Source organism: Myotis yumanensis, unplaced genomic scaffold (genome assembly GCF_028538775.1).
Source record: "Myotis yumanensis isolate MYYU_CA2020_CCGP unplaced genomic scaffold, mMyoYum1.0.hap1 SCAF_10, whole genome shotgun sequence".
Taxonomy (NCBI): Eukaryota; Metazoa; Chordata; class Mammalia; order Chiroptera; family Vespertilionidae; genus Myotis; species Myotis yumanensis.
In genome coordinates this window covers 24724712-24737447 of record NW_027223761.1, presented here as the reverse complement: position 1 = coordinate 24737447, position 12736 = coordinate 24724712, and positions in this window count along the sequence as shown.

Below are 12736 nucleotides of genomic sequence, written 5' to 3'. Positions count from 1 at the left end.
TTCATTGTCTCCTTGTCTCCTCCCCTCACACAGCAGTCAGATTTTTAAATGAAGGTTTAATGGGAAACTGAGCCTTTCCAGTTTCACTTTTCCATTCTGCTTTCACTACAAAAGCCCTGCCTTGGAAAACGACAGTGAGAATTGTCTCATTAATCACAGGATTTCGGATCTTTTCAGTGGCAATAAGGGAAGATGAAAATAGTTCTTTCCCAGAATCAAGTTTTGAGGACACAAAAGCATACTAAAAAGGAAAGGCCCTTGAAGCCAAAAGAAAAATCAATTGGCTTAAAAAATATATATATATAAGTGACAAGCTCTGTTTGAGGGGGAAAAAGCCATGCTTCATGGCCTGACATTGACAGATGTTCTTTTTACTGTCCAAAGTCACTTCTAGATTCATTTCTTTAAAAATAAATCTTTCTTTAAAAAGGTGGGAGTGGGTGGGAAGAGATTAACCAAAGAACTTATATGCATATATGCATATATGCATAACCCCTGGACACAGACAATAGTGTGGTGAAGGCCTGGAAAGAGGGTGGGGTGGGCTACAGGGATCAACTGGGGGGGGGGAGGGGGGTACATCTGTAATACTTTCAATAATAAAGAAAAATTAAAATGAGATGTCAAAAATAAATATACTAAATACTCCACCATCACTAGAGTATTTCAGTATGTTGTTTGTTAGCTACTAATCTTACTATTTACTGTCTCTTCTTCCCTTATCCCTTACTTTAACTAGGTGGGAAATCTCATTTTATGCAATTAGGTAAAAACAATGGCTTCTCACCTGGTTTTTGAATCACAACTGTTATCTAAATTTCACTAGGCCTTCGTTTCTTTTTTTCCATTTGTAAAATAAGAAAAAATAATACCTATATTATAGAATTGTTTTAAGGATTAATTGAGAGACTTACTATCACTGTAATAAGTAATATAATTACTTATTATATGCAAAGTACTCTTAATTGCTTTAATCTCCCAACAATTCTATGTGTTATATACTAATACGAATCCCATTTTACAGATGTAAAAACAGAGGCACAAAACAGTTAAATACTTGCTCAAGATTATTCACTATAACAATCAGGGAGGTAGGCATGTTCAAAGGGGAACAGAATGTTTAATGTGTGGCAGAATTAAGGGAACAAATATAGTGATGGATCTAGGGACTACCCAACAGAAAGTCATTATCACCTCTAGGCCTGAAGGGACAAGAGGAGAGATTGATGCTGCTGAAACCAGGTGAGAGCTGTACACATGGGAGAGATGGCTATCGATAGAGAAGCCTAGTCACTGCCAAAACCATGGGAATTAACATTCTGATCTCTCTTTTCTCCCATCCTCTAATCTTCTGCCAGCACCTCTCATTTCATTGATCAAACTCAACTGGAAGTCAGAGATTAGAGGAGCCCAGGTGACATAGAACATAGATAGAGGTCAGCCTCCCAGGGCACAGACAATGCTGAGAATAGGAAGGGTAAATGGAGAAAAACTGAAACAGGATAGAGCTGGGATAAAAATCCATATTCTTAATCACTCACTCTATTGCCTCTTGAACATAAGCCAGTTATTAGCCTTTCTCCAAGTTATTTACAAAGCCTGAGTGTGCTAGTTCCAAGTCCACCTTTCTCTGCAAATCGTGACTCCTAATTATAATAAAGATTTGTGAGCAGGAGGTCTCACCGCACAAGGAGTACAAACTAGACAAGCTTTATTCCCAAGTCACTCCTCCTAGTTCAAGCCATGGGGTGTCTCTTCTTCCCTTATCCTCTAAATGCACTAGTTCTTGGGCCCTCTGTCATCTCCCATTCATCTCACTTGCTAAACACAAAGAGTCCTTATTTTTAAACCTGGGAATAACCTGACACCCCCACCTCCAGTCCCCAGAGGCTTCCTTCCACATCTCAATGAGCTGAAGAAACTTTTCTGCAAAAGATGTCTCTCTCCACAAAGAATTCTTGAATCATCTACGAAGGAAAGCTTTGTTCTCTATCAATGCATACATGTGCATTGGCCTTGGCATAGTGCTTGCATAAAAGAAGACTCGTTATAAGGAAGTTAGTAATAGTAAAAGTATATTCGCATTTTGCCCAAGTGAGATGAAACAGAAAGCGTACAGTGACTGTAGAGAGTGATGGAATGTAGCAGAGCCAAGTCCTGGGCAAGGGAGACAATGCTTCCATGAGAGCAGCACAAAACACTCCCCGGAAGCCCAGAGCCCCTCTGACACCAGGAGGCAGTTGACCTCATCTCCTCACGGTGGCTCTTGGCCACAGTCTTTGGACTGCTCTTCTCCAGAATCACCCTTCTAGGCACATTTATCCTCCAGGAGATTCTTAAAAACAAGTTACAGATGTTTTTCTTTTCCTGGGAAACACCCCAATGCACATTATTTTTTAAAATGCTGAGTTTCATACCATGAAAATTGTATTCCTGGCTTTCAATTAGCGGGATATAGGAAACTCAAATAACCATGACCAAAGGAGGGATATTCTTTTGTTTTTTAACTTTTAAACAGACATTTTTGAAATTGTCCATAAGTCTTCTACCCTTTTAGACAAAGTGCATTTTCCTGTCCAAATATACAGCAAGTTTGAGTGTGTTCCCATTACATCACCTTCATTTGCCTGGACAATCGATCAAATACGTTAAACAGAGAAGACATATAAAATGAAAGAAACTTGTTTGCAAGTTGTTCTATCTTCATTTATCAATTTCTTTGCTTTAAATCACAAACTTTGATGCCCACAAATGGGTAGTTGTGTGAGCAGGAATGACAGCAGGACTATGAAGTGAGATAACACCACAGAGGCAAGGTATTGAGAAATTAGTGTTCTGCTTCACTGCAAAAATATAGATATTTTTATTCCAATGCTAATTTTCACTAATTTGGATACAACCCATGGATCTGCTCACTTCCCAGCACCTCACCACTGTCATCTAAATCTGAGCTCCCATCCCCTCTCATTGCACTTGTTTCTGGATCGGACACCACTTGGGTATAAGCTGCCCTCACTGTGCCTCAACTGCACCACAGATCTTGCTTCTGTCCCTGCTGCTTGGGATGTGGGATGGTTGTGAGAACTGCTCAGTCACTCTGCCTCATTCACAGACTAGGCAGTGCAAGGGAGTGAACACCCCAGTAGGCAACCCTGGAGCAACAGAGGACGGGAGCTGAACAATTCAGAGGTGCATTCCAATTTGGCCTCTTCGAGGTCCCCAGTTGTCTATAGAATACATGAGTATCTTCCACATCACTGGCTTGACCTTGCTTTCTGGCCTCACCCTTCCCATTCCTCCACTTCTGTTCCTTGGATCATTTCCCCAAACACACTACCTACACATAATCCTTTGTCTAGGCTCAGCTTTTTGGAGAAATCCAGGCTACAATGGCCTCCTAACTTTCTCCATCTATCCCATCGAACCTTCTATAACCTGTCCTACAGCAGCCAAAGAAGATCTTCTAAAATATTAATATATTAGATGATTCCTCTGCTCAAAAACTTCTAATGGCTTCCATTACATTCAGAATAAAATCCAAAGTCCCTTCAATGGCTCTGGGGCTCAGCATGATCCAGCCACTGGTTCCTCTCTGACTACTTCTTTCCATACCACTTATACCACAGGACATTATACTGGGCATTTATCTGTTTATGGACTGTCTCCTCTACTGGAATGCAAGCTCCATGACAGCAAGGGCTTGTCTATCTTGTTTACCGCTGTACCCCCAGTGCCTGGCTCAGTGCCTGGCTATGTAGACATTAAAAAATATTTGTTGAATCAATAATGGGACATGTGATTTTCATTATGCACGTGGTTGTAATGCTAGAACTAACATTATATCAGACAAAGAGGAAAAAAATCGTGCTGTCAGCTGCTTTGTTTGAGTGATTCTGTGATATGTTTATCCAACAATGGGTGAAAACTGTGATAAAAATGACTGAGAAGCCTTGTGCCAACAACAGTCTTGGTGAGGATTGAAAAACAAAGGCCATTCCTCTTGATCAAAAGCTAGATGCAATCAAAGCTGGATTTGCCTGGGGATATTTAGCTTTATGACTATAGACTTAAAGCTATAAAAACACCAGTATTATTGAAATGCCTGCAGGCAAAATTATTCTATTATTGTGAGTCTAAATGCCCCAGCCCAAATCCCCTATTTTCTCTTTGAAATAATTATTTTTAAAGTGATTTTTACAAAGAGGCTTCTTAGGAATGCAATTACAACACCATAGCATAGATCATCCCCCCCGCCCCCCCCCCCCCGCCCCAAAAAATGAGAGGGGGAAAAGCTGAATCTAATCTATAAGAAAGCTTTGCTTAACACATAAAGGGGAGCCTTAGAAAGAGTAAACTATGGCAAAACCCTCACAATTCATGACTATAATCTTAAAAGAGATAGGGATCCAAAGAATAGATCACCTTTGAGATCATAATTACTCAAAGTAAGCATGGCTCACAATGCCAGAGGGCAATCAGGCATGTTTGGTTGCAGCCACTAGGGTGACCAACCTCAGATATAGCCCCAGATCTGACACTAACTAGCTTTGTGAGCCTGAGTAAGTCCCTTAACCTTTGAGTCAAATCCTCTTGAGGGTAAGGACTATCTTATTCCCTGTAGATCCCAGCATCTCCCTGGCATCACACACACACACACACACACACACACACACACACATACAAATGTGCCCAACAAGTAGTGCTAAATGAGTACATTTACAGAATTAAGTGAGGCATAAATTTTACTCTTAAAGACCTAGTGTAACTTTTAGTAAGAATCAAAGTATAGCATAGGGAATATAGAAACGAATCTATAATAACATAAGGGTAATATGCTAATTAGACTGGATATCTTTCCGGATGTCCTTCTGGACACAGCTGGGGCTGGAGAGAAACCAGCCCGGTTCCCCAGTACCTGCCGGAGGCTTAAGGGAGGCCAGCCTGGGTCCCGGGTGCCAGAGGGAAGCTGGTGCCAGCAGCCAGGGGGAAGGAAGGCCTACTCTTGCACAAAGTTTGTGCATTGGACCACTAATTTCACTGACATGATCTTTTTTATCTTTCCTCATCATTTTCATCACTGACTTGCACACCTCAAGTACAGTTGATGACTAAAAGCCAAGTCTTGGGGACAAAGAATGAGAGAAGTGTGCAACCCTGGATTCCACATTCTTGCTTCAACAGTACAACTCTGGCAATAAGAACCCTTTCCAGGATGCTGAAACTTACAAGTACTTCCAAAACTATGGAAAATGTTAAGATACTCTCTGGTCTTTATTATGGAGACATGAGAGAAGAATCAGTTAGTCTTGAATATATTCTGAGGGGAAAATTCTGGTTAGTGTTGAGTATACATTTGCAGTAAAATGAACCAGCCCGAAGGTCCCCCACACATTCTGATTAAATAAAATGTTTCTGTGTGGAGCACAGATTTGGCCCTTGGAGTCATGTCTGGATGAAAAGCAGGCCTTCTTCATAAGAAACAACTTGCAAAAAATACAAGGCTGGAAAAAGGCAAGTGGAAGAGACAATAAAGCATAATAGGAATTCAGAGAAGACTTGGGCTAGCTGGGTGGCCTGCCCTAATAACCACCATTGGGAGTTGGAGAGCTGCCTGGGTGTGGAAAGTGAGGACCGAGATGAATAATTGAATGAAAAAAATAACACAGGGGCTCTGCCCGGTTTGGCTCAGTGGAGAGAGCGTCGGCCTGTGGACTGAAAGGTCCCAGGTTCGATTCCAGTCAAGGGCATGTACCTAGGTTGCGGGCACATCCTCAGTAGGGGGATGTGCAGGAGGCAGCTGATTGATGTTTCTCTCTCATCGATGTTTCTAACTCTCTATTCCTCTCCCTTCCTCTCTGTAAAAAATCAATAAAATATATTTTAAAAAAATAACACAGGGGAAGAGTATTACGTTCCATCTTCTCCACATGGGATCTTGAGGAGAAGGGAGGCATTTTCAAGAAGGCGGAGTAAGTGGCTGCCTTCCTGGTTTCACTGAAGGAGGCAGACAGCCCCTTCTTCCTAAGAAAATGTTCTGGCAGCCCCACTGCAGTGAATATAATGTCCACCAATAAGCCACTCCTTGAAAGTCAGGAATTTAAAGACCAATTAGTTTAGAATGAAAAATTGTTAATATGGGGAAAGGAATAAGGCATTACCAACCATAAGCTCCTTAAACCGAATGGATTTCTGATTTTTTTTTTTTTTTTTTTACATATAGAGGGGCTTTTCCTGGGTGATTGAGCAGTGAGTGATGGACCCTTCTTATATTTTTTTCTGAACTTTATAGGTTATTGTAATTATCAAAAGTATTTGTGGAATCAAAGAAATATCTCCAATGGGACAGAGATAGGTGCCATGAGGAAATAGTACTCCGAATAGGGAAGCTTTGGTGCATGTCAGGAGGGTTGAGAGGAAGACTGGTTATCATGGGGACAGTGTGAAATCATACTTGAGGACAGAGAAGCGGTAAAAGGAAAAGGAAAATTTTTTTTTAATTTTATCCATTTCACATTTTTCCTAAAAATATGTTTCATAGAAAAACAGTATCAGTACCATTCAAAAGAAAGCAAGAAGAAACTTAGAAAATAAGATGCCAACATACTTTTACTAGTAAGCCCTTTGAGTGATAAAAATAGGAGGGGCTTAATTCTCCCAGTCCCCAAAAGATTGCATGCCCTCTATTACCCATAGGACATCTTTCAATCCATAATTCTGTAGGAAAGGGGGTTTCTGTAATAGAAAGCACTGATTTTTAGAACAGGAATGTAAGAAAAGTCTTTGTATACATGTATGTTTTTCATTATAAATGTGAAAAACACACATTTCAAAATAGAGAAGAAAATTTGCCCATAATACAATTTTGCATTATGCTTTTACCATTTACTATATATCACATAGCAGAAGCATTATTCTGTGCCCTACAGTCTTCAAAATGATCATGTCCATGGCCACCTACTATTATGTATCATAATTTGTGTTTCTTTTCAAATATGTTGCGTGTATGAAGCAGGCAATACATCCAATTGGAAATGTCATCTAAACAACTACAGAAAAAAATGTGTTTCTTGGTTGAACTATTGCACTCTTTGCTTTAGGTTTAAAACAAAGGTTTTTTCCATAGGCTCATTATCAATGCCTGAAGAAAATTCTCTCTTGGGGCATTCAACATATTTGCTTGTGAATTGCATGAGGGCTTAACTAGCCTATTTATCAATTCTAAGTGGCCTAAGAGATGGAAGGAATACCCACTAAATAAGAGATTCTGAATCCAAAAAGAATTTGATAGGCTAGAAAAAGAATGGGCTGAATCAAATAAGATGGCATTTCACAGGGTAAAATTATTAAAAACTGGGGTTTTTTATTTAACTTGGGTATGTTTTCACTAGAGAAAATAACCCTCAGAAAGGACCAAAAAAAGAAAAATGCTCTTCAAATATCTAGTGGATGAAAGGGATCTTCATTATAAAAAGGGAAGTCCAAAGAGAACGGTAATAAACGGTAACCATGACTACAAGGTTCAGAAGAAGCAATCCACTGCCACTTGGTCATGTATTCCATAAATATTTATTGAGCACAAACACTGTGCAAGCCCTGTGCTCGGTGCTGAGGACAATGAATCATGACCCCCACCCCCAGGGCGGTCACATTGTAGCCAGCCAGACAGGCTGCCACAATCAAATAAACTAATAAATAATTACAAATTGTGTGCTATAAAGGAAGCAATAAAGGAGCCTGTGATAAACATTAGTAAGAGGGACCCACTGTCAACAGATGGCCAGGAAAAACCTTCTCTGTAAGTGACACCTCAACAGACACCTAAAGAATGAGAAGGAGCCGGTCACTTAAAGAGTCATGAAAGCGTGTTCCAGGCAACCTCTCTGAGACCAAATAGAGTTTGTGTGTTGGAAGAAATGAAAGAAGGCAAGTGGCGCTCCAGCACAGTATGGTGAGCAGGAGCTGGTGAGAGAGAAGGTTGGAGAAAGTGGGGTTTGGGGGACATAGTAAGGAGAGTGGATGTTAACCAAAAGGCTATAAGAAGCTGCTGAAGAGGCTTAAGCAGGGACTGACTTGGTTGATTTTTTGCTTTTATTTTTTTTTTTTAGATATATTTGTTTTATTCATTTCAGAGAGGAAGGGAGAGGGAATGAGAGATAGAAACATCAATGATGACAGAGAATCATTGATCAGCTTCCTCCTGCATACCCCACACTGGGAATAAAGCCTGCAACCCAGACATGTGCCCTGACTGGGAATTGAACCATGACCTCCTGGTTCGTAGGTTGATGCTCAACCACTGTGCCACATCGGCCGGGCTGATTTTTTATTTTTAAAAGAGCACTCTGGCTGAGTGTGAGGAACAGGTAAGAGAGGGGCTGAGAGGGAAGCAGGGAGAGCAGGCAGGAGGCTATTGCAGTGGTCCTGGTCAGAGGAGATGGCGGCTGGGGCCAGAGTGGAGGCAATGGAGACAGAGAGAAGTGGGCAAAGCGGGGACAGAATCCTAGGAGAGAGTGTGGTCAAGGTCCCTACAAGGGTTCCGAGCTGGGACGACCACGCCTCCATAGGCCACAGGATGGATTCAGATCTCCTAAAGCCCCTACCAGCTCTGCGACTCTCCAAGCGACAGAGAAAAGATTCTAAAGGGACATCAGCGTGTAAACAAAGCCCCTTGTGGGTCCCAGACATGGTTCCCCCTGGTTTACATGCAACAGGCCCTGTTTTTCTGAAACTCTTAGCAATGAAGGACACTAGGTTGGGCCAAATTCCTCCAAAGAGTTAATTACTGGCCTGTCCCCTAGAGGATCAGAATAAAACAGGAGCATGTGGAAGGCATCAAGCTTATAATGCGAACATGAGCAGCACTAATGGGAACACTCCATTGCCAGGCACCGTCCCCATAATTCTACAAATTAGCCAGAGCCTCTGGAATCCCAGGTCTGCAGCTGCGGCACAGATGTGCGCTAAGCACTGGGATGGGAGCAGGGAACAGAGCTGGAGTATAAAGAGATTTATCCAAATCAAACTGGGACTCTTGGTATCTAAGGAAATCACCACCACTCCTGTCTCCAAAGTGTAACCGGAAAGATCTTTTCAAAATGCAAACGCAATCATATCCTCATTCTCATCCCCAACCTTACACCCTGCTTAACATTGCTTTTAGGATGAAGCCCAAAATCCCTAGCACGGTCTTTAAGTCGGGGGTCATGTGTCCTGGTTTGCCCAAAACAGTTGGGGTGGATGCCAGTTTGGGTTGTTATTGATGATCCCTCATTTTACTCTCACAAGTGTTTTGGTTTGGACGATGAATTATGTGGTCTTTCCATGGCCGGTGTCTCTGTCCCCATGTCCTGCTTCGCTTCCAGCAGCAGCCACACTGGACTTCTCTCTGTTCCTCCAACTTTCTGTCCTCCCTCCTGCTCCATGAGCTGTCTTCTCCAGCTAGAGGCTCCACAGTCCCCTCCCCTTCACCAAACCACAGCTACACTTTCTTCAAATCTTCCCTGACCAGCAGAGTTCTCCCTCAGACTGTCTCCTAGCTCCATCATGTTCCTCTCCTCCGTGGCACTTACCATAACGGGTTTTGTTTTGCTCTGTTTACTTTTATTTGGGTGATTAATGTTCAACTATCTCTCCCATGTGAATGCAGGCAGTGACCATGTCTCCTTTGCCCTTGAAAAGCAAATGCCAAGCAAATTTTGACTGAATGAATGAATGAATTTATTTTTTAATAAATAAGTTAATGAACAAATTACTGATTACTTATTGGCCACTCCTGCCAAAAATAAAACAAACAAACAAAAACTGTGTGTTCATACACTAGGGAAATAGTAAATGGTGACCTGATTGAGATCTCTGTGGTATATGTATTGTGGTGCACAGGTGTATGTGTCTGTATTCTAAACAGGTACTGAGTTCCACAAAGGTCACCTCTTCAAGCTGGACCCCTGTCCCAAAGACACAGCAACAATTCAGTGAGTTTCTAAAACTCCTCTCTGGAACTTGCTTGAAAAGTCTTAATGTAATCCAGTTGACCTCCTCAATAATGGCAAGACTACAATCTTGAAAGGGAGGTTTTGATTTCTGGAAAAGCCAACTGATATTTTGTACCAAGTCTTATGAAAGAGCCTGCAGAACAAGCCAGACAAGGGGTGTTTAGGTCAAAAATCAGGTGAAACTTTACAGACCAAATCTCTCATGTGTCTCTGGAACTGTCCCTTAACGTCATTGCAAACACTCTCTGAGCCCCGGCAGCACACATGGAAGAAGGAGGTAAGCCTCCAAGGGGACCATTGGAAAGATAAGCCTTGTTTGGTCGTTTGAAAATATTTGTGGAAAACCAACCACGAACAAATTCCTTGGAATAACAATCCCTCCTCCCAACTGTGTGGTGCTTTTGAGCTTGTCAAATGCTTTCCCAAAATTGATCAGAGACATCCTCTTCAACAAGGGCCCACTCTAAAACATTCTGCTGTTTTCATTTTGAAGAACAAGGCAGATGGGGTTGAGGAGGGAGAGAAGTGGAATCTGAGCTCTTGTAGGGTCATGAGTCATAAAGGCTTTAAAGAAATCTAACACCTCCCAGCACTAAGCATGACTGGAAAAATAAATACCAGCTCCCCGAGACAGCACCACAATGCGTTCCAGCCAAGTGTAGACATCTCTCAGAGCCCACCTGTTTGTGCTCCTTCACCCCAGATCTGCTGGGGCCTGCCCCAGGATTGACACACAAAACTCAGCTCTGAAATTCCATGAGCACCACCAGAATGGTCGCCTAGCAGCTTCTGGGTGGAACTGGAGGAGAAACAGCATTTTTTGAGCTCCACCTTAAATATGCAGGAGCCAAGTGCAAGGGTGAGCTACAGAGCCCAAGGCTTAGGATCATCTGATCTTCTTTATGGCCCTTGAGATGTATGGGAAAGAACTGAGGATGAATATGCTTTTGAGTCCTGGAAAGCCTGTGTCTTGAGGGCTGGCTCTCCATCTTCCTGCTCTTAACCATCTGGTGTCAAATCTAGTTTCTGTTTCAGAACTTCAATGCAATAAATGTCTAAAAATGTCTTGCCTCCTTGGTAGCACTTATACATTAGCCTTCTACTTCCAATCTAGAGTACAAGGCATTTCAGCTATTTGGAGCACCATCTTCTCTACCCTAAATATGAATCAGGAGACACAAAGACCAAAGAAGCCATCTAAGCTTTACAGAAACGCACCCTTCATTGGGCCATGGCTGGCACAGAAGTTCAAGGGAATGAAAAACACAGTCTCATTCTGGGTGAAGGCATCCAGAAAGACAACCAAGACGGGAGAAGACAGAGGTTAGATCAAGATGATAGGGTATAATCATAGAACTGGCACCAATCTGGGAAGTGCTCAAAACATACCAGGTGACTAACATGCCCCCAGATATCTAGTATCAGGACCATGGACTGAGGGGGAATTGTTTTCCTGGCTTTGGGCCTTAGCAACAAATAGACTCATGGGTGTTTACCTCTCTAGCTTGTTAGGTTCATTGTCACTCAGTCCCTAAAAGAGGTCAGCTTCTCCCCATATCCTATATAATAAAAATGTAATATGCAAATGGTCATTATGTAATGACTGACCATGTAACGACCGGATCACGGATCAGCAGGAGGGTGGGGCAGTGAGCTAAAAGTGGGAGGAGGAGAGCTACAGGATGGGGCAGGGCAGCAAGCTATGAGGGGGGATTGGGGCGGGGGCAGGGGAGCTGGGGGAGCTACAGGAGGGTGGCAGCGAGCTACTGGCGCATGGATTCATGTGCAGGGCTACTAGTCTATAATAACCAGTGTGACCACAATTTAGTGTTCAAATTGAGACACACTTGAATGTGAAAGTGGCTACTATTAAGAATTTTTCTGGGAAGCAGGTGTTAACCTATGACTGTCCCAGGAAATCCAGGACCTGCCACCCTTCTGGTAACAGATGCATTCTCAGTGTATGACCTCCTCCCACTCATCCTGTGTCTCCCAGAGAACCTAACAAGTAGAATGATGCCCATTTCTGAGCCAACTGAAACCAACCAGCATGTCCTCAGGCTGCCATCTGACAACATACAACAGGTCCTGAAACCACAAACCACATCACCTACCATCCAGGACAAACAAGAGAAGTCCCAGTCATTATTAAGACAGCCACACATTTGCCTCCATGATTAAATATCCTGTGTCCTGAGTCTCAGGGAAAGCTATCGCCTCCCCATCTAGGCATCCAAACCCGGCATCTCCACACCTGCCCCACCCCTAACCTCATCTATGTTCCAAGGGAGGGGAGCGTCATCCGTGACCATATTGATGGGAAGCATCTGTGAATAATTAGGCTTAAGGTTTTGATGACAGATTTTCAAAGTGTTGATTTAAGAAGATAATCGATGCTATGGCAGTGCTTCTCACACAAACTTTCATAAGAATCACATAAGTTCTTGTTGACATGCAGATGCTGTTTCAGGAGGTCCGGGTGGGGCCAGGATGCTGCCTTCTAACAAGCTCCCATGTGATGCTGAGGCTGCTGACCATGGACCCCACTTTGAGGAGAAAGAATCCACAGCATTTAGTTTAAGGGCTGAAGGTCATCTTAGATATTTTTAGTGCTGACATGAGAAAAAGCATGCCAATTAAATCTGTATCCAAAAGGCAGTCTGGTAGAGGAGAGGAATAAAGGAGAGCATATAGATGGGTAGATTGAGAGGTAAGGAGGAGGGAAAAGAAAGAAGGGAGAAAGG